The following is a 20794-nucleotide window of genomic DNA, read 5'->3' on the forward strand; positions in this document are numbered from 1 at the left end:
ACTCAGCCATTAAAAAGAATACATTTGAAGCAGTTCTAAAGAGGTGGATGAAACTGGAACCTATTATAGAGAGTGAAGTAAGCCAGAAAGAAAAACACCAATACAGTATACTAACGCATATATATGGAATTTAGAAAGATGGTAACAATAACCCGATTATGCGAGACAGCAAAAGAGACACTGATGTATAGAACAGTCTTATGGACTCTGTGGGAGAGGGAGAGGGTGGGAAGATTTGGGAGAATGGCATTGAAACATGTAAAATATCATGTAAGAAACGAGTTGCCAGTCCAGGTTCGATGCGATACTGGATGCTTGGGGCTAGTGCACTGGGACGACCCAGAGGGATGGTATGGGGAGGGAGGAGGAGGAGGGTTCAGGATGGGAACACATGTATACCTGTGGCGGATTCATTTTGATATTTGGCAAAACTAATACAATTATATAAAGTTTAAAAATAAAATAAAATTAAAAAAAAAAAAGAATGTTCAAACTATGGTACAATTGTGCTCATTTTAGATACTAGCAAGGTAATGCTCAAAATCCTTCAAGACTGGCTTCAAAATTACATAAACCAAGAACTTCCAGAAGTAACAGCTGGATTTATAAAAGACAAAGGAACCAGAGATCAAATTGTGAACATGCATTGGATCATAGAAAAAGCAAAGGAATTAAAAAATAAAAAAATCTGTTTCACTGACTATGCTAAAGCCCTTGACTATGTGAATCAGAAAAAACTGGAAAATTCTTAAAGAGATAGGAATACCAGACCACATTATCTTTCTCCAGAGAAACCTGTATGCTGGACAAGAAGCAACAGTTAGAACTAGACATGGAACAACAGATTGGTTCAAAATTGGGAAAGGAGTATGTCAAGGCTGTATATTGTCACCCTGCTAATGCAACTTATATACAGTGTACATCATGTGAAAGGTTGGGCTGCATGACTCACAAGCTCAAATCAAGATTGAATGGAGAAATATCAACAACCTCACATATGCAGATGATACCACTATAATGGCAGAAAGTGAAGAGAAACTAAAGAGTCTTTTTATGAAAGTGAAAGAGGAGAGTGAAAAAGTCTGGCTTAAAACACAACATTCAAAAAACTAAGATCATGGCATCTGGTCCCATCACTTCATGGAAAAAAGCGGAAGCAGTGGCAGATTTAATTTTCTTGGGCTCCAAAATCACTGCAGATGGTGACTGCAGCCATGAAATTACAAAACACTTGCTGCTTGGAAGAAAAGCTATGACAAAACTAGACAGCATATTTAAAAGCAGAGACATTACTTTGCCAACAAAGGCCCATGTTGTCAAAGTCATGGTTTTACCAGTAGTCATGTACGGATGGGAGAGATGGACCATGAAGAAGGCCAAGTGCTGAAGAACTGATGCTTTTGAACTGTGGTGTTTGAGAAGACTCTTGAGAATCCCTTGGACTGCAAGGAGATCAAACCAGTCAGTCTTAAAGCAAATCAACCCTGAATATTTGTTGGAAGGACTGATACTAAAGCTGAAGCTCCAGTACTTTGGCCATTGATGCAAAGAGCCAACTAATTGGAAAAGACCCTGATGTTGGGAGAGACTGAAGGCAGGAGAAGAAGGGGATGACAGAGGATGAGATGGCTGGATGGCATCACAAACTCAGTGGACATGAGTTTGAACAAAATCTGGGAGATGGTGAAGGACAGGGAAACATGGCGTGCTGCAGTCCATTGGGTCACAGAGTGAGACATTACTGAGGGACTGAACGACAACAACTGGAACTCTAAGATTTTTACTTAACAGGCCCTAGATAACACAGTGGTAAAGAATCTGCCTGCCAGTGCAGGAGACACAGGAGAGACAGGTTCAATGCCTGTGTCAGGAAGATTCCCCTGGAGAAGGAAATGGCAACTGGCTCCAGTATTTTTGCCTGGAAAATTCTATGAACAGAGGAGCCTGGTGGGCTACTGTCCATGGGGTTGTAAACAGTCGGACATGAGTGATTGTGCAGGGACCTTGCCTACTAACCTTAATCTGTATTTACTTTCTCCCATGATGAAAGAAATATGTCTCACAAAAAACAAGAAACTTTTTGTAACCATATTATTGGGATAGATTCCTAGAAGTAGGATTTCTAGGTCAAAGTGTGAGCATATATGCAGTTTTGCTGTGTTAGTTGCTCAGTCATGTCTGACTCATTGCAACCCCATGCACTGTAGTCCATCAGGCTCCTCTGCCCATGGGATTCCCCAGGCAAGAATAGTGGAGTGGGTTGCCATTCCATTCTCCAGGGGATCTTCCTGATCCCAGGTCTCCCTCATTGCAGGCAGATTCTTTACCATCTTAGCCACTATGGAAGACCTGAAAATGAAAGTTGCTCAGTCATGTCTGACTCTTTGCGACCCTGTGGACTATACAGTCCATGGAATTTTCCAGGTCAGAATACTGGAGTGGGTAGCCTTTCCCTTCTCCAGGGGATCTTCCCAACCCAGGGATCGAACCCAGGTCTTCTGCACTGCAGGCGGATTCTTAACCAGCTGAGCCACAAAGGAAGCCCAAGAATACTGGAGTGGGTAGCCTATCCCTTCTCCAGCAGATATTCCTGAGCCAGGAATCAAATTGTGGTCTCCTGCATTGCAGGCGGAATCTTTTCCAACTCAGCTATCAGGGAAGCCCCAGAAACAGTCAATTTACTGGAGTGAGTAGCCTTTCCCTTCTCCAGGGGACCTCCCCAACCCAGGGATCGAACCCAGGTCTTCCACTTTGTAGAGGGATTCTTTACCAGCTAAGCCACAGGGGAAGCCCAAGGAAGACCTAAGTATTGTCAAATCCCCCTTCATAGAGATTGAACCAGTTTGCATTCCTATTACAAATACACAAGTATGTCTTTTTTCCCATTGACACACCAAAAGAATATATTGTCAAACATTGGACTTTGCCAAACTAACCACTGAGAAATTGTATCCTGTGTAGTCTTTTTTTTTTTAATGAAAAATATATTTTTTAAACTTTTTATTTTATACTGGACTATAGTCAATTAACCACATTGTGATAGTTTCAGGTACACAGCAGAGCAACTCAGCCATACATGTACATGTATCCATTTTCCCCCCAAATTCCCCTCCCCAGGCTGCCATGTAACATTGAGCAGAGATCCTTGTGCTATAGAGTAGATTCTTGTTTGTTATCCATTTTAGATTATAGAAGTGTCTACATATTGGTCTCAAATTCCCTATCTCTTCCCCTCACCCTTCCTGCAGGTAACCAAAGTTTGTTCTCTAAGTCCGTGAGTCTGTTCCTATTCTGAAAATAAGTTCATCTATGCCATTTCTTCTTAGATTTTGCATATAGGGGATATCATACGATATTTCTCTTTCTCTGTTTGACTTACTTCACTCAGTATGACAATCTGTAGGTCCTTGGTTTCCTCAGAATTGCACCTAGGAACAGAATGAACAGCCATGGACTCAGTCTTCACAGTATCAAAACAGTGAGGTTCCACCACCCCCAGAACTGCCCAGTTTCTGTGGGAGGTTGCAATTGCCTTGTTTGAATAATGCTATTGGTTGGCAGGGAACTGAAACGTCTACTTCGGGAAACAGAAATGGCACCTGGTCTGCTTTATGAGAGGCTTGTTTGACTAGGAAACCTCATCCAACAGGAGCAGAGTGGTAGTCATGGGGGACTCGCAGTTAGACCGAAAGAGTCCCTGAAATTTCAAGTCGGCACACAATACACAACTTTAAGGTAAATTAGTAAATACCTTAAATGTAAGGTATTTAAACTACAGTATCCAGTGAGGGTGGTTGCCTGGAGGAAAAGCATATTTGAAAAAGCTCCTGAAGCAGCTCTTGAATTCATCTTTTTCTCAAGTCCACTCTACCTGTGACACATCCACCTAAGCAGTCTTGTGCATGAAAGACTTTACTCTGATGCTTTGCAGGTGTCCTAGATGTCTGAAATCTTCAACATGGAAAACCAATGGCTTATCTTAGTAATCTCATACAGAAACCAAAATAAATATCCAAATAGGCTTGTGCAAATTGCACATATACAGATTGGTGATTAAATGAACATATAACTGTGAGACAGAATGCAGTGCTTTATATCAAATGATAAATATAAAATGAATAATGAAACCACTTTAAACTGACAGACACCTTAAACTTGGTAAATGATGAAGCCTCTAATGGAACCATCACTGTGGAAGAGACAAGAAGTGTACATTTATTTGATGAATGCATTTTGTAAATATCCAGTCATTAGCTTTCATAGTGTTTTATTTCTAATCTACATGTATCATGTCTTTTGTAAACCACCCTCATTCCTAGGTAAGACAATTTTCAGTGGTGGTAGAATCTTTGGTGATATTACTTCTACATCCACGCTGAGACTGACATTCTCTGGCATTGACAAAGCCTGTTAAAATGCTCCCCCAAAATGAGCAGAAATGTGTTGATGGGGTTTTCTTGATAGCTTTGAGTTGCTGAACTTTGGCACAGACTTTTAATTAGCCATTCATGCTCACAGAGGATTTCTTCCAGAAAATGGTGCAACAATATGCTAACTTTCTGTTTGAACTGTTCAAATTAATTATCTCCCTTTGGTAGAAAACTCATATTTTACATGAATTTAATGCAGTATATGGATCTTGTCCAGTGGCTGTTAAGAAAGTATATAATTTTAAAAGATCTTTAAAGGAATATATATGCACTTGTAGTTTTGAATGCATCTCATCTTACATATGTTACTTGTTTGGAGATTTTTAATAAAACAAATTCAACAAAAGATGGAAAATAGGATCATTTCAGAAGAAATAGTTTAGGCATTTAGAACCCCATAATTATTTTATACATCATAAAATTAAATTCTTTGTGAATGGAGATTAAAACAAAGTAATTATTTTTAGAAAATTTAAGATGACAGTTGTTCTTCAAGGGCGATACAATTCACTTGCAGTAATACAACAATTCTTTATTTAACTTAGATAAACTGATTGATAAATAGAGTATTTGCTAAGTGATGATAAAAATCTACATTCATGGAATTTACAGTTTTGAGCATGATAGGCAAAGACAATAAATGAGAAAAAATTTTAACTACTGACTAGCACTATGCAATTATTAAAATTAAATGATAATGTTAAAAACTGTGCTAGTTCAGATTACATGGTCAGGAAGATCTGAAAAATGGAATTTAACCTTAATTCTGACTCTTGGACAACAAGGAGATCAAACCAGTCAACCCTAAAGGAAATCAACCCTGAATATTCATTGGAAGGATTGATGATGAAGCTGAAACTCCAATATTTTGGCCACCTGATGCAAAGAGCTGACTCATTGGAAAAGACTCTGATGCTGGGAAAGATTAAAGGCAAAAAGAAAAGGGGGCAGCAGAGGATGAGATGGTTAGATAGCATCACTGACTCAGTGAACATGAATTTGAGCAAACTCCAAGAGATAGTGAAGGACAGGGAAGCCTGGCATGCCTGCCGTCCATGTAACCACATATCATCAGATATGATTTAGCGACTGAACAACATATGAAATTAGTCAGAGGAGTAAAGGTAAGCACAATCTAGATGAGATTGATAAAGCAGGGTAAGGAGTGGATTTTATTCTGTGTGATGAGTGGTAATTAAAGAGTTAAAAACAAGGATGCTGTGGTCACTCTGGATTTAAAAAGAGCCAGGATTGGAAGGCTGAAAGAGTCAAAACTGGCACATCAGTAAGGTTGTGTCCAAAAGATTGGATATGTGATTATGAGAGAGATAGAGAAATCAAAATAACTTGATTTTTGCCTTAAGTCTTTGGGGGGAGATATTCACTATGGTATTTACTGAAATAAGGAAGAAGAGTAAGGAGCAGATTTGGAGAAATAGGAAAAAGTTTGGGCCATATTATGTTTGAGATGCCTCTTCACTAAATGGAAATATCAAGGGACCAGTTGGTTCAATCAGAATTTTAGGTACAGTAAGCACTTGAGTCATCTTCTTAAAGACGGTATTTTTAAACCATGCAAATGGATGAGATTGTTGAGAGAATGTGGATAGACCCCTGGACAGGACCCTGGGAAACTTCAAAGTCTGAGTTTGAGAGAAAGAGGGATTATCAAAGACAGAAACGTGTAACCAGTGAGTTAGGATAAAAAATAAGAGAACTTGGAAAACTTGTAAAAGTTTCAATGCTTAATAAATGCAGTCCTTGCCCTACAGTTAAAGATAACTGAATGACAATTGTTTGTTTATCATGTAATCTTTCCTGAGCTCCAAGGAAATGTTATATGAACTTTGTTTTTGTTGGTGGTGACTGCACTGACGTGTGAGTGCATGTGGAAAGCACATTTAATTTGAATACAAAATTTTAGTTTTTTCTACATGTAATAGGACTAAAATGGATGAATAGTTAAACAGAGAAGCCTAGGACTAAAGTAGATGAATAGTTTGGAAAGAAGACTCTTACGTTATCAGGATACTCACAGAGATCTTGTCCAATACTGTTTAGACCAGGTAAATCAGAAACATAATTAGCTATGGACAGGGTAGGAAAATATTTAAATATTTGTTTACATGTAGATGGGCTTCCCTGGTGACTCAGATGGTAAAGACTCTGCCTTCAGTGTGGGAGACCTGGGTTCAATCCCTGGGTTGGGAAGATCCCCTGGAGAAGGGAATGGCTACCCACTCCGGTATTCTTGTCTGGAGAATCCCCATGGATAGAGGAGCCTGGTGGGCTAGAGTCCATGGGGTTGCAAAGAGTCGGAATGACTGAGCAACTAAGCTCATACATGTAGATATGGGGCTTCCCTGGTGGCTCAGACGATAAAGAATCCACCTGTAACACAGGAGACCCAGATTTGATCCCTGGGTTGGGAAGATCCCCTGGAGAAGGGAACAGCTACCCACTCAAGTATTCTGGCATGGAGAATTCTATGGACAGAGAAGCTGGTGGGCTACAGTCCATGGGGTTGCAAAGAGTTGGACATGACTGAAAAACTAACACACGCACACATACATGTAGATATACAGATACACACACATATTTTTTAAACAAGAAGGTACAAACAATAAATGAGTTCATTATGGTTTACAATAATGTCTTCTATAAGTCATTTTGACACATTGTGAGAAAAGGAGACAAGTTTAAGCTAAAGCTGGAGACATAAAAAAGGTAGAACTGGCTCCCTCTCATTTCAGTTCATGGATCCATGAAGCTGACTGAAAATGAAAAGAGGACAAATGGTCACAAGAAATGAATAAGCCCAACCAATATTATTAGTCTAGTTTCTACCTCATACACAGGGTAAGGGCTTCTCACATGGCACAGGTGATAAAGAATCTGCCTGCTGATGCTGGAGACAGAAGAGATGCAGGTTCCATCCCTGGGTTGGGAAGATCCCCTGGAGGAGGAAATGGCAACCCATTCCAGTATTCTTGTCTGGGAAATTCCATGTACAGAGGAGCCTCGTGGGCTACAGTCCATGGGGTTGCAAAGAGTTGAACATGACTGAGCATGCACATGCTAGACGCTAGACATAGGGTAAGTCTGTTTCTGACACAAGCAAGGGATATAATCTCATATTAGACATAGCTCCATAATTTATACTTGTAATAATACCATCAGCATAATGTAAAACAACTCTTATTCTCAGAGGTCTACAAGTATAGATTTTTTCTCTTGCTTCAGCGGTTTTAGGACTACTCAAGGGCTGCTAGACAATATTTTTCACCTGGTGAAAAGGTGAAAAAAAAAAGGAAAAACAAAAACAAAAAACTGCAACCACCATCTTAGGACTTTTAAATTTCTGGTTTGCACTGCCAATCATACTAGTTAATTTTAGCAGATTCTGGTGTATTTAGCCATTTTCTATAGCAAAATTCTTTGAGGAAAAATCCTTACAAATTCAGAATCAGGAGGTTTGGATCCTAACTCTAGGTTTGCCATAGTTAAACTGGATGACCCCAAATATCTCATTTTTATAACTCTAAAATAAGAGCATGGGATTTATCAGATGATTCTTGAGGTTGCTTCTAATGTTCCTTTTAATGCTCAAATCATGTTTTATAAGCTACATAAATTCCTATTTCTTTCCATCACTACTTGATGTTCTTTTTCTTCACTGTTATTACACAGTGAAGAAATCCCTAACCCCCCTACTCTGAGGTCTGGCAGTTTTCATAAGGCAACTTCTTAATTTAAACCAACTCCGTTTCACATCCCAAAGTTTAGAACTGTGTTCCTTGTGCTTGACCTTGACATTCTAAAGTCCTCACCACCACGTCTTCAAACAGCCAACATTACCCTTCTTCTTACGGTACATGCCTGGGTCATTTTATTAGCAACCCCTTTCATGATCATACCCATGTGAACCGTAGCTGTGAACACCACACTACAGGGGGTCAGAAGTTCAGACTGGAAATAGGAAGCCAACTCCTGAATCAGCTTCCAAACAGTTTGATAGTCTCATGGGGTAAGCAAGCAGGGGGTTACCTCAACCATATGTGGGTCCTTACCTACCACCCCAGAGTCCACCCTTGGGATCTGGGACAGAAATCAGATCAACAGTCACCTGGGGACTGGGCAAGACAAGGGTGGGAGGAAGGGATTACAGAGGACTTGAGGAAACTTGGAGAGTGACGGGTATGTTTATTATCTTGAAAGTGGTGATGCTATGATGAGTGTGAGCCTACATCGATGTTTATCAAATTGTATACATTAAACATATGCCATGTACACTTCAATAAGGCTATTTTTTAATAGTCATGGGATTTAAAAAATAAAATCATAAAAAATAAGAGAGAGAGAGAGATTGATTGATTGATCAATCTAGGAGTTAAAATTGACTGACTTGGGAGTGGTTACTGAAGCAGGCTAAGCTGACTCTCCCATCTTGCTTAGAGAACCAGGTTTCTCCAAGGTAATACAGCAGATAATGCCTGTGGGACAGGGGCACGAATTTGAAGTGGAAAACGTATGTGAAGGCATCCTGAAAACTGTAGGGGTAAAGTACCAATATAGTAAAAAGTGCCTATTTTTTAAGATGCTGAACATACAACTGCATTTTAATTTTATTTAACTGTGTTAAAGAACACTTAACATGAGATCTGTCTTATCAAATTTTTAGTGTAAAATACATCATGGTTAACTATAGACACAAGGTTGCACAGCAGACATCTAGAGTTTATTCATTTTGCATAACTGAAACTTTATATGTGGTGATTAGTAAGTCCCCATTTCAGCCTTCCTTAGCCCTGGCACCCATTATTCCACTTTTTGATTGTATAAATTTGACTAATTTAGAGAGCTCCGATAAGCAGAATCATGCAGTATTTGTCCTTCTGTGATTGGCTTTTTTCACTTAGCATGTCTTAAAGATTTATCTGAAGTATAGTTAACTGTCCTTTTAAGACAGAAAAGTCACGAGAGGAAGCACACAATTAGTGACTGAGTAGCGGCAGAGACGAGTGCTGGGGGAATGCAGAATGTGTTGTTCTGTGATTGAGTGGTACTCGAAGCCTGCTTCATTCCTTCCTGAATTAATTACTTAAAAAAAAAAAAAACCTGTCAGTCCCATATGAGCACAGTGTCAAGTTAATTACATGAAATATAAGACCTATTTAAGTTGCATTTGTTAACATCTTAGAAACATTCCAGTATTAGTGTGATCACTTTATACTTTTGCTGGAAGAGTAATTTATGATCAGGAAAATGGTAGACAAAACTAATTCATAACAGAAGTTCATAACTTTTAGAATAAAGTCTTGATAATAAGATTTCTGACAAATATTTAAGGTCATCAATTAGCATTTTTTGAGGAGAGACCAGTGATTGAAAGGTGTCATATGTCTTATTACCTGTTACCCTTGAGTTATTTGCATTCATCTCATTTGAACTACCAACCCATTAAAGATAGAATGCTTGACTCATTTCTGCATCTCCCAGAACACCCTAAACAGAGCTTTGAAGAGATGCCCTCTCATCTAAAACAATTCATGTCAATTAATAAAAAAATTTAGTTAAAGCTGTAAGTCATTAACATAGAATATGCTTTGCTTCCAACATTGTATTTTTTTCATGTAATAGTTCTATTTTTAATTTTTTAATTAATTTATTTTTTATTGAAGGATAATTGCTTTACAGAATTTTGCTGTTTTCTGTCAAAACTCAACATGAATCAGCCATAGGTATACATATATTCCCCTCCCTTTTGAACCTCCCTACCATCTCCCTCCCCATCCCACCCCTCTAGGTTGATACAGAGCCCCTGTTTGAGTTTCCTGAGCCATACAGCAAATTCCAATTGGCTATCTATCAGAAAGAGAAAGATAAATACCATATTATAACACATATACACAGAATCTAGAAAAATGGTTCTGAAGAATTTACTTACAGGACAACAGTGGAGAAACAGAGATAGAAAATAGACTTATGGACATGGGGAGAGGGGAGGAGAGGGTGAGATGTATGCAAAGAATAACATGTAAACTTACATTACCAAACACTATATTTTAATAAAGAACATCTGCCTGCAATGCAAGACACCCAGGTTCAATCCTTGGGTCAGGAAGATCCCCTAGAGAAGGAAATGGCAACCACTCCAGCATTCTTTCCTGGAGAATTCTATGGACAGAGGAGGCTGGTGGGCTACAGTCCATGGGATTGCAGAGAATCAGACACAACTGAGCAAGTAACACACACACATACAAGCACATATTAATTCCCTGTTTTTTAAATGTAGACACGGGTCATGTTCCCAGTTGCTGTTTATGTAAACCACCATAACACAGAGGAGGGCATGGCAGCCCAGACCAGTATTTTTGCCTGGAGAATACCCATGGACAGAGGAGCCTGGTGGGCTGTAGTCCATACAGTCATAAAGAGTCAGACAGGACTAAAGTGACTTGCCATGCCAGCACTGTAACACATATGGTATATGATTTCAGATTTTTATTTCTTTAAAATGGAGTTAAAACTTAAAGACTCCTGTGAAGCAAGCCCAATGCAGAATTGGAATTAGAATTTTCTCTCAATCTTGTAAGATTTCTTGCTTAAAGCTAAAATAAAAGCAATTTGTAAACAACTTACCTTAACCAAACTTTCCAATTTCAGTTTAATTTTATAATAGCAACTCTCTTATTTTTAAAATTCATATTTCATTGTTTTCAGTTCAGTTCAGTCTCTCAGCCATGTCCGACTCTTTATGACCCCATGAACTGCAGCACACTAGGCCTCTCTGCCCATCACCAACTCCAGGAGCTTGCTCAAACCCATGTCCATCCAGTCAGTGATGCCATCCAACCATCTCATCCTCTGCTGTCCCCTTCTCCTCCTGCCCTCAATCTTTCCCAGCATCAGGGTCTTTTCAAATGAGTCAGCTCTTTGCATCAGGTGGCCAAAGTATTGGAGTTTCAGCTTCAACATCAGTCCTTCCAATGAACACCCAGGACTGATCTCCTTTAGGATGGACTGGTTGGACCTCCTTGCAGTCCAAGGGACTCTCAAGAGTCTTCTCCAACACCACAGTTCAAAAGCATCAATTATTCCAAGCTCAGCTTTCTTCACAGTCCAACTCTTACATACATACATGACCACTGGAAAAAACATAGCCTTGACTCAGATCAGATCAGATCAGATCAGTCACTCAGTCGTGTCCGACTCTTTGCGACCCCATGAATCGCAGCACGCCAGGCCTCCCTGTCCATCACCAACACCCGGAGTTCACCCAGACTCACGTCCATCGAGTCAGTGATGCCATCCATCCACCTCATCCTCTGTCGTCCCCTTCTCCTCCTGCCCCCAATCCCTCCCAGCATCAGGGTCTTTTCCAATGAATCAACTCTTCGCATGAGGTGGCCAAAGTACTGGAGTTTCAGCTTTAGCATTATTCCTTCCAAAGAAATCCCAGGGCTGATCCCCTTCAGAATGGACTGGTTGGATCTCCTTTCAGTCCAAGGGACTCTCAAGAGTCTTCTCCAACACCACAGTTCAAAAGCATCAATTCTTCGATGCTCAGCCTTCTTCACAGTCCAACTCTCACATCCATACATGACCACTGGAAAAACCATAGCCTTGACTAGATGAACCTTTGTTGGCAAAGTAATGTCTCTGCTTTTGAATATGCTATCTAGGTTGGTCATAACTTTCCTTCCAAGGAGTAAGTGTCTTTTAATTTCATGGCTGCAGTCACCATCTGTAGGGATTTTGGAGCCCAGAAAAATAAAGTCTGACACTGTTTCTGCTGTTTCCCCATCTATTTCCCATGAAGTGGTGGGACCGGATGCCATGATCTTCATTTTCTGAATGTTGAGCTTTAAGCCAACTTTTTCACTCTCCTCTTTCACTTTCATCAAGAGGCTTTTGAGTTCCGCTTCACTTTCTACCATAAGGGTGGTGTCATCTGCATATCTGAGGTTATTGATATTTCTCCCGGCAATCTTGATTCCAGCTTGTGTTTCTTCCAGCCCAGTGTTTCTCATGATGTACTCCACAAATAAGTTAAATAAACAGGGTGACAATATACAGCCTTGACGAACTCCTTTTCCTATTTGGAACCAGTCTGTTGTTCCATGTCCAGTTCTAACTCTTGCTTCCTGACCTGCATACAAATTTCTCAAGAGGCAGATCAGGTGGTCTGGTATTCCCGTCTCTTTCAGAATTTTCCACAGTTTATTGTGATCCACACAGTCAAAGGCTTTGGCATAGTCAATAAAGCAGAAATAGATGTTTTTCTCGAACTCTCTTGCTTTTTCTATGATCCAGCGGATGTTGGCAATTTGATATGTGGTTTATCTGCCTTTTCTAAAACCAGCTTGAACATCAGGAAGTTCACAGTTCACATATTGCTGAAGCCTGGCTTGGAGAATTTTGAGCATTACTTTACTAGCGTGTGAGATGAGTGCAATTGTGCGGTAGTTTGAGCATTCTTTGGCATTGCTTTTCTTTGGGATTGGAATGAAAACTGACCTTTTCCAGTCCTGTGGCCACTGCTGAGTTTTCCAAATTTGCTGGCAATTTGAGTCCAGCACTTTCACAGCATCATCTTTCAGGATTTGGAATAGCTCAACTGGAATTCCATCACCTCCACTAGTTTTGTTCATAGTGATGCTTTCTAAGGCCCACTTGACTTCACATTCCAGGATGTCTGGCTCTAGGTCAGTGATCACACCATCATGATTATCTGGGTTGTGAAGATCTTTTTTGTATAGTTCTTCTGTGTATTCTTGCCATCTCTTCCTAATATCTTCTGCTTCTGTTAATTCCATACCATTTCTGTCCTTTATTGAGCTCATCTTTGCATGAAATGTTCCTTTGTTATCTCTGATTTTCTTGAAGAGATCCCTAGTCTTTCCCATTCTGTTGCTTTCCTCTATTTCTTTGCATTGATCACTGAAGAAGGCTTTCTTATCTCTTCTTGCTATTCTTTGGAACTCTGCATCCAGATGTTTATATCTTTCCTTTTCTCCTTTGCTTTTTGCTTCTCTTCTTTTCACAGCTATTTGTAAGGCCTCCCCAGACAGCCATTTTGCTTTTTTCCATTTCCTTTCCATGGGAATGGTCTTGACCCCTGTCTCCTGTACAATGTCACAAACCTCATTCCATAGTTCATCAGGCACTCTATCTATCAGATCTAGGCCCTTAAATCTATTTCTCACTTCCACTGTATAATCATAAGGGATTTGATTTAGGTCATACCTGAATGGTCTAGTGGTTTTCCCTACTTTAATCAATTTAAGTCTGAATTTGGCAATAAGGAGTTCATGGTCTGAGCCACAATCAGCTCCTGGTCTTGTTTTTGCTGACTGTATAGAGCTTCTCCATCTTTGGCTACAAAGAATATAATCAATCTGATTTCGGTGTTGACCATCTGGTGATGTCCATGTATAGAGTCTTCTCTTTTGTTGGAAGAGGGTGTTTGTTATGATGGATATTTGTTGGCAAAGTAATATCTCTGCTTTTCAATATGCTGTCTAGGTTGGTCATAACTTTCCTTCCAAGGAGTAAGTGTCTTTTAATTTAATGGCTGCAGTCACCATCTGTAGTGATTCTGGAGCCCCCCCAAAAATAAAGTCTGACACTGTTTCCACTGTTTCCCCATCTATTTGCCATAAAGTGATGAGACTGGATGCCATGATCTTAGTTTTCTGAATGTTGAGCTTTAAGCCAACTTTTTGACTCTCTTCATTCAATTTCATCAAGAGGCTCTTTAGTTCTTCTTCACTTTCTGCCATAAGGGTGATGTCATCTGCATATCTGAGGTTATTGATATTTCTCCCAGTAATCTTGATTCCAGCCTGTGCTTCTTCCAGCCCAGTGTTTCTCATGATGTACTCCACAAATAAGTTAAATAAGCAGGGTGACAATATGCAGCCTTGACATACTCCTTTTCCTATGTGGAACCAGTCTGTTGTTCCATGTCCAGTTCTAACTGTTGCTTCCTGACCTGCATATAGGTTTCTCAGGAGGCAGGTCAGGTGGTCTGGTATTCCCATCTCTTGAAGAATTTTCCATAGTTTATTGTGATCTACACAGTCAAAGGCTTTGGCATAGTCAATAAAGCAGAAATAGATGTTTTTCTGGAACTCTCTTGCTTTTTTGATGAACCAGTGGATGTTGGCAATTTGATCTCTGGTTCCTCTGCCTTTTCTAAAATCAGCTTGAACATCTGGAAGTTCACAGTTCATGTATTGCTGAAGCCTGGCTTGGAGAATTTTAAGCATCACTTTACTAGCATGTGAGATGAGTGCAATTGTTTTATTGGATATTTAATACAAGTCATAATTATAATAAGTCATGTGTTTATTGTTTTTCTCTCCTACTAAAATATAAGGTTCATGAAGATACAAAATTCATCAGTCTTGTTCATCAGTCTATTCTTAGGGGAAATGCAGGAGCAACGGTAGTTTCATTCATTCATTTTTAAATAAGTAATTAAAATACAGTTGGTAGAAACAGGACTGGAAACAGACATAACTGACTATATTGTGTACATTAACCGAACCACAAAGGTGGGAGGAGGAGCCTCTGGTCTGTGAGCTTTCGGTTTATATCAGGCATCAGTCAGTATGTCATATGAAGGGAATAGAATTGTCATTTAATCTAGTGATGGCTATATGTTTCTTAATTTACAGAACTTCCCAATATTCCACCACAGCATCAAGGAAAATAGCACTGTTAGCAATGTTAGAATAAATGATGCAAGAATCCTGAGAGCTTAAGCTGCCCAAGTTCCTGCCCAGCCATCCCAAGGGCTGAGGCACTCAATAACCCATCGGTGAACCCACTGCCACAGGTTGGGAAGCTCTGACTCAAAACTTCTACTTTTTTTGACATCTTTGGAAGTGGCCCAGATAGCATCACCTCCTACATCATTGCTTTGCTGTTGATAGTAGAGCACTGCTATAGCCTGACAAAGTTTCCATTCCTTTCGGGGCCTAGTGTCTTGCTGGCTGACTCCTTCAGGAAGTCGCTGTCAGTGGCTCCCCTTGCTGAAGCTCTGCCTGCCTCCTGCACGTCTGCTAAGTCATGTCCATAAGGCACCAGGCTTCTCTGTTCATGGGATTTTCAGGCAAGAACACTGGAGTGGGTTGCCATTTCCTCCTCCAGGCCTTCCTGACCCAGGGCTGGAAACTGCATCTCCTGCAGTAGCAGGCAGGTTCTTTACCACTGAGCCACCTGGGGAGCCCTGCTGATGCTCTGGATATCTACAAAAATGTGAGCCCGGTGCAGGGTCCTGCCGTGCCTTCCCCTGGTAATATGCTTCCTGTTGGCATCCGTGGTCGTTCAATCAGGCCATAGCGATTCCCTCCCATGCAGAGAAGGCTGATCCTTCTCTCACTGTCACTCATTCAGGACTGTCCTGCAGCAAAACTGACTGAGCCCCAAATGCTGCAGGTCTCAAGTAGGAGATATCTTTAGACGCACCTGCATCCTTTTATCTAAGATGCACCCACTTTGGTGGGGTGGTGGCATCTGGATGGTGCTCTGAATCAGCTCTCCCCCATAATGACCCAGGACCTGGTATTCATTTCAGACTCTACTCTCCAGCTTTTCTTTCCTAAAAATATGGCCTTGAATAGGGATCCCTTAGTCTGTCAGAGGCATTTCTATATTTTTAATCCCAATAGAAAAGAAAGAGAAAGGACCCAATTTTATAAGATTGAGCATGTTCAGGGTGGCATGGTCCTAGACAGGACCCTATTTTGAATTAATCTCAAAATGAGATGTTACTGATTTGAACTAGAACGGTGGCAATAAAAATAGAGCTAGGTGGACAGATCATAAAGTTATTTAGAAAACAGATTCAATAGGACTTGGTGATTGGACATTGGTTGCGGTATGGGAGCCAGGATTTAGTTTAGGCAACTATATTGGATGCAGGTACTAGTGAAGGAGATAGGGATGGGGGTTTGGGACAGTAAGAGAAATAGGTTTAAAGAACATGTTGACTTTAACTTAAATTTGGAATATCCACATAAAGGTGCCATATGGATCAGATCTAAGGAGAAAACTGCTTCATATAAAGCAATGACATACTTGAATGAAGCCATATATAATTGAAGCCATGAAAAGATTAGATCAAGAAAGTTCTGTAGATTATGTAAAAAGAAAAGAGGATTTTGTCTGAACTGCTAAATAAAGCCAAAATTTAGGGAATAGATAGAAAAAAAGATAAATTAAAAAAGTATTCTTAAGGGGAAAGTTTAGAAAGTTAGGAGACATATTAAGGAACCTAAAGGATAAAAGCATTTCAAAAATAGTGGTCAAGAAGGTCCAATTCCACTGAAAATACCCAATGGATTCAGCTAGAAGATCACTAATTATTTTTCAAGAGCAATTAGACTGAAGTGGTAAGATATTGCTTTTGTCTAACGATTCCAGGACCCACAGGTTTTAAAAGATGAAACAGACTGTGTTTGAGAGTACTGAAGGAGTATTCTTAAAATAGAACTAGCTTCAAGTTTGGGGAAATAAAATAAAAAATTCAATAGAGAAACAGAGGGTTTGTCTTTGTTATCAGAAACAATAGAGAGAAGGGTGGAAAAGTTTGACCAGAATAACAAATTAAGTCATGGGGAAAGAACATACAAGTGAATAGCACTGTGTGAAAAGATGAATCGGGGTTAAATTTTTGAGAAACAAAAAAGAATGGCATACAAAAAAGACATCATGAGTTTAGTTGTCTACAAGTTCTACAGATGAGTAAGTTCTAGAAGAAATTAAATGGATGAGGGTATGAAAAAAGGAAAGCCAGGCAAGGAGATTCTCTGGAGTGGCAGAATAGGTGTGTCATGACCTGGTGGGGAGTTCTGCTGAGAGGAAATAGCACTGGAACTATTTTGCACATGACTCTCACTCATATTTAATAAATCCAGAAGCCTTTGATGGTAAAGAAGATGCTGTACTCTGAATGTAGTCAGAAAAAGTCCTGAATATTTGCATAAGACCTCAGAAAAAGTCTTTGAGTTGCAGGCTTCCAGCACAGTCTCCTGGGGAACAACAATTGGTCTTTCCTGGGCTCTTCTAATTCTTTCCTAAGTGTTCCTAATGATTCATTCTACCACTCTGTTATTAAGCATTCTAGAATGCGAATATGATTGCATCAGTTTCCCATTGCTTCATAACACACCACTCCATACCTCAGTGCCTTAAAACAATGGCATTTATTTAACTTAGGAAGTCTTGGGAGATTATCTGGGCTGGTTTAAGCTGGTAGGTCTTCTTCCAGCCTCATTGCCATTCAGTCAAATATTATTTGCAGTCAGCTGGGGATTGATGGTCTCACTCAGATGTCTAGCAATTGGCTGATTGTCACCAGCTCTATGTTGGTATCACTTGGAATGACTGGAAGAACTGGAGCTCCTCTTCTTCCAGATCTATTTACCAAACTTCTACTATTACTTCAACTTTTGCCAACAAAGGTCCCTATATTTAAAGCTATGATTTTTCCGGGAGTCATACACGGATGTGAGAGTTGGACCATCAAAAAGACTGAGCACCAAAGAATTGATGCTTTTGAATTGTGGTTCTTAAGAAAACTCTTGAGAGTCCCTTGGACTGCAAGGAGATCAAACTAGTTACCCCTAAAGGAAATCAACCTTGAATATTCATTGGAAGGATTGATGCTGAAGCTCCAATACTTTGGTCACCTGAGGCAAAGAGCTGACTCATTGGAAAAGATTTTGATGCTGGGAAAGATTGAAGGCAAAGGAGAAGTGGGTGGCAGAGGATGAGATGGTTGGATGGCATCACCAACTCCATGGACATGAATTTGAGCAAATTCTAAGAGACAGTGAAATACAGGGGAGCCTGGCATGCTGAAGGCCATGGAGTTGCTGAATCAGACACAACTTAGCTACTAAATAATAACAACAAAATATCTTCAACCTAAATCAGATATCACTTCTCTGTGAAGCCTTAACTGACTCTACAAAGCAGGTATTACACCAATCCTCAGGACTTTCATGAGCCACCATGCATATCTCTAATAGTGATTATTTCAATGCATTATCATTGCTATTATATGTGCACATGTCCTCACCAGACATTTAAGAGCAAGGACTTCATTTTTTCACTCCCTTTTCCTGGCATGGTGTTTGCCTGCATCAAAGAAACACTCAGTAAATATGGTTTGGGTAAAAGGATGTCTGATTATGTGTTGTCTTTTATCTCCTTGAGGATTCAGAAGGACTGAGGGTATGGGGAGAGCTTTGCTAAGCGAGCTGCACTCCCAGAGTGAGTATAAAGCTTCCCTCTAGTGTTGAACAGATCACTGCTTTTGGTGGCAGCCAAAGAACCTGCAGGATAAGAAATAAGCTAATCTAAAATATACTGGGGGGACTTCCCTACTGGTCCAGGGGTTAAGACTTCACCTTCCAATGCAGCGGCCATGGGTTCCATCCCTCAAGGAACTAATATTCCATATGTATCATGCATTGCAGCCAAAACAAAAAACAAAAAAAAAACCATAATGACAGATTAGAAGGAGAATGTGTGCATGCATGCTAAGTCACTCACTTCAGTTGTGTCTGACTCTTTGCAATTTTCAGGACTGTAGCTCACCAGGTTCCTCTGTCCATGGAATTCTACAGGCAAGATTACTGGAGTGAGTCGCCACCCAGCAACTGAACCCATGACTCTTAAGTCTCCTCCATTGGTAGGCGGGTTCTTTACCACTAGTGCCACCTGGAAAGCCCTATAAAAATAAAACACTTTAAAAAATAAATAAAATAATATATACTGGGACAAAAATACAGTTACTTTATAGACATGAATGTAGATTGATTTCCTTGAAATTAATTGAAGTGGTAGTATAAATTAATAATTGATGAATCATTTACCAGTGGACAGAGGAATATTATGAATTATTGCATACTTCACAAAAGCAAAGGTATTTAAAAACTGCCATGCCACACTGTGATTAAAGTTTCTAAGCTAGACTACGCAGCTTAAGGAAATAATACCAATCTATCTTTTTGTAGTGGTTGAGAAAACTGATACCATAACAGGTGACATGAAATAATAGGGAAGTTAGCTCTTCTCTAAGGAAAATCTGTATCATTAAATACTAGTAGGCTCTTCATGGGCATAGCCAACAACATCATCGTTATGGATTAGGGGCCCATACATTGCCCCTGTTACTGTTGTTCAGTCACTAAGTCATGCCCAACTCTGCAACCCCATGGACTACAGCACACAAGACTCCTCTGTTCTTCACTATCTCTCAGTTTCCTCAAATTCTTGTTCATAGAGTCGATGATACTATCTAACTATCTCATCAACTAACAAAAAGAATAACTGAAAAAATATGTGTAACTTCTTAACGAATGCATAAAGTTAGTTGAAGTTGAAAAATTAAAGCAGAAATGCAAATTGAATTTATTTCAGCTCACCTGCCTCCATCTCTAGGTGTTTTGAATTTAGCATGAAAAGATCTACAGTGTAAGATGTGAAAGTCTCTTTCCACACGTAGGAATCTTTTGTGAGCTACTATAAAGAACCTCCATGAACTAGTTACGCCCTGTTGCACCAATTCATTCACTTGATGCATCTCACAGACATGGAGAAGGTAGGTGAGTCGAAGCTCAATACTGGTTTGTAATTCTAATTTCTAGCACATTACATTTGAACACCTACCTAGCATGCCAGCTGTCCTAGCTTGAATCTAAGTGAGATGCAGACTTTACTTGGATGTCTCTAGAGAATTGACGGAGCAGGAAGAGTATTCTAAGGGGGCTTCTGTAAAAGAATAAACCCTGATGAAGGAAAGAACCAAGCACAATGAGCTAACCTCAATAAGGAAAAGCAATGAAAATCAAAATCTTTGGACATCAGAAGAGTGGGAGTATCTCAAGCACACTAAAGTCCCTTACTTGGATTTGCCCCATGCTCTCATGTACTACGACTCATGATACATATTTCCAAAATGAGGAATTTTAAGTTATTCCAAAAGCAGTGAGCAAACAACAGTGATTCCCCACCACCATTCTAAAGCATGTTACAAAATGGCAACTTATAGTTTTGTGTTGTGAAGACTCCAGTCTTCAGTGATGGTGCCTGGCAAGCCTCAGTTCCAGCTTTTGACTGGGATGGCCTTGTCCCTCTCTCCCCAAATGGCTTCTTCCAATCATGTCAGCTGGGGCCCCAAAAGGAGCATTCCAAGAAGTAAAAGCAGAAATTGAGGACCTTTTAAGGCCCAGCCTCAGACTCTATACAACACCCCTTCTGCTGCATTCTGTTGGTAAAAACAAGTCACAGAGCCACTTTAGGATCAAGGGGAAGGGAAAGCTTCCCTTTTCAATGGAAAGCAT

This window comes from Bos mutus, chromosome 1, assembly GCF_027580195.1.
Source record: "Bos mutus isolate GX-2022 chromosome 1, NWIPB_WYAK_1.1, whole genome shotgun sequence".
NCBI classification, from domain to species: domain Eukaryota; kingdom Metazoa; phylum Chordata; class Mammalia; order Artiodactyla; family Bovidae; genus Bos; species Bos mutus.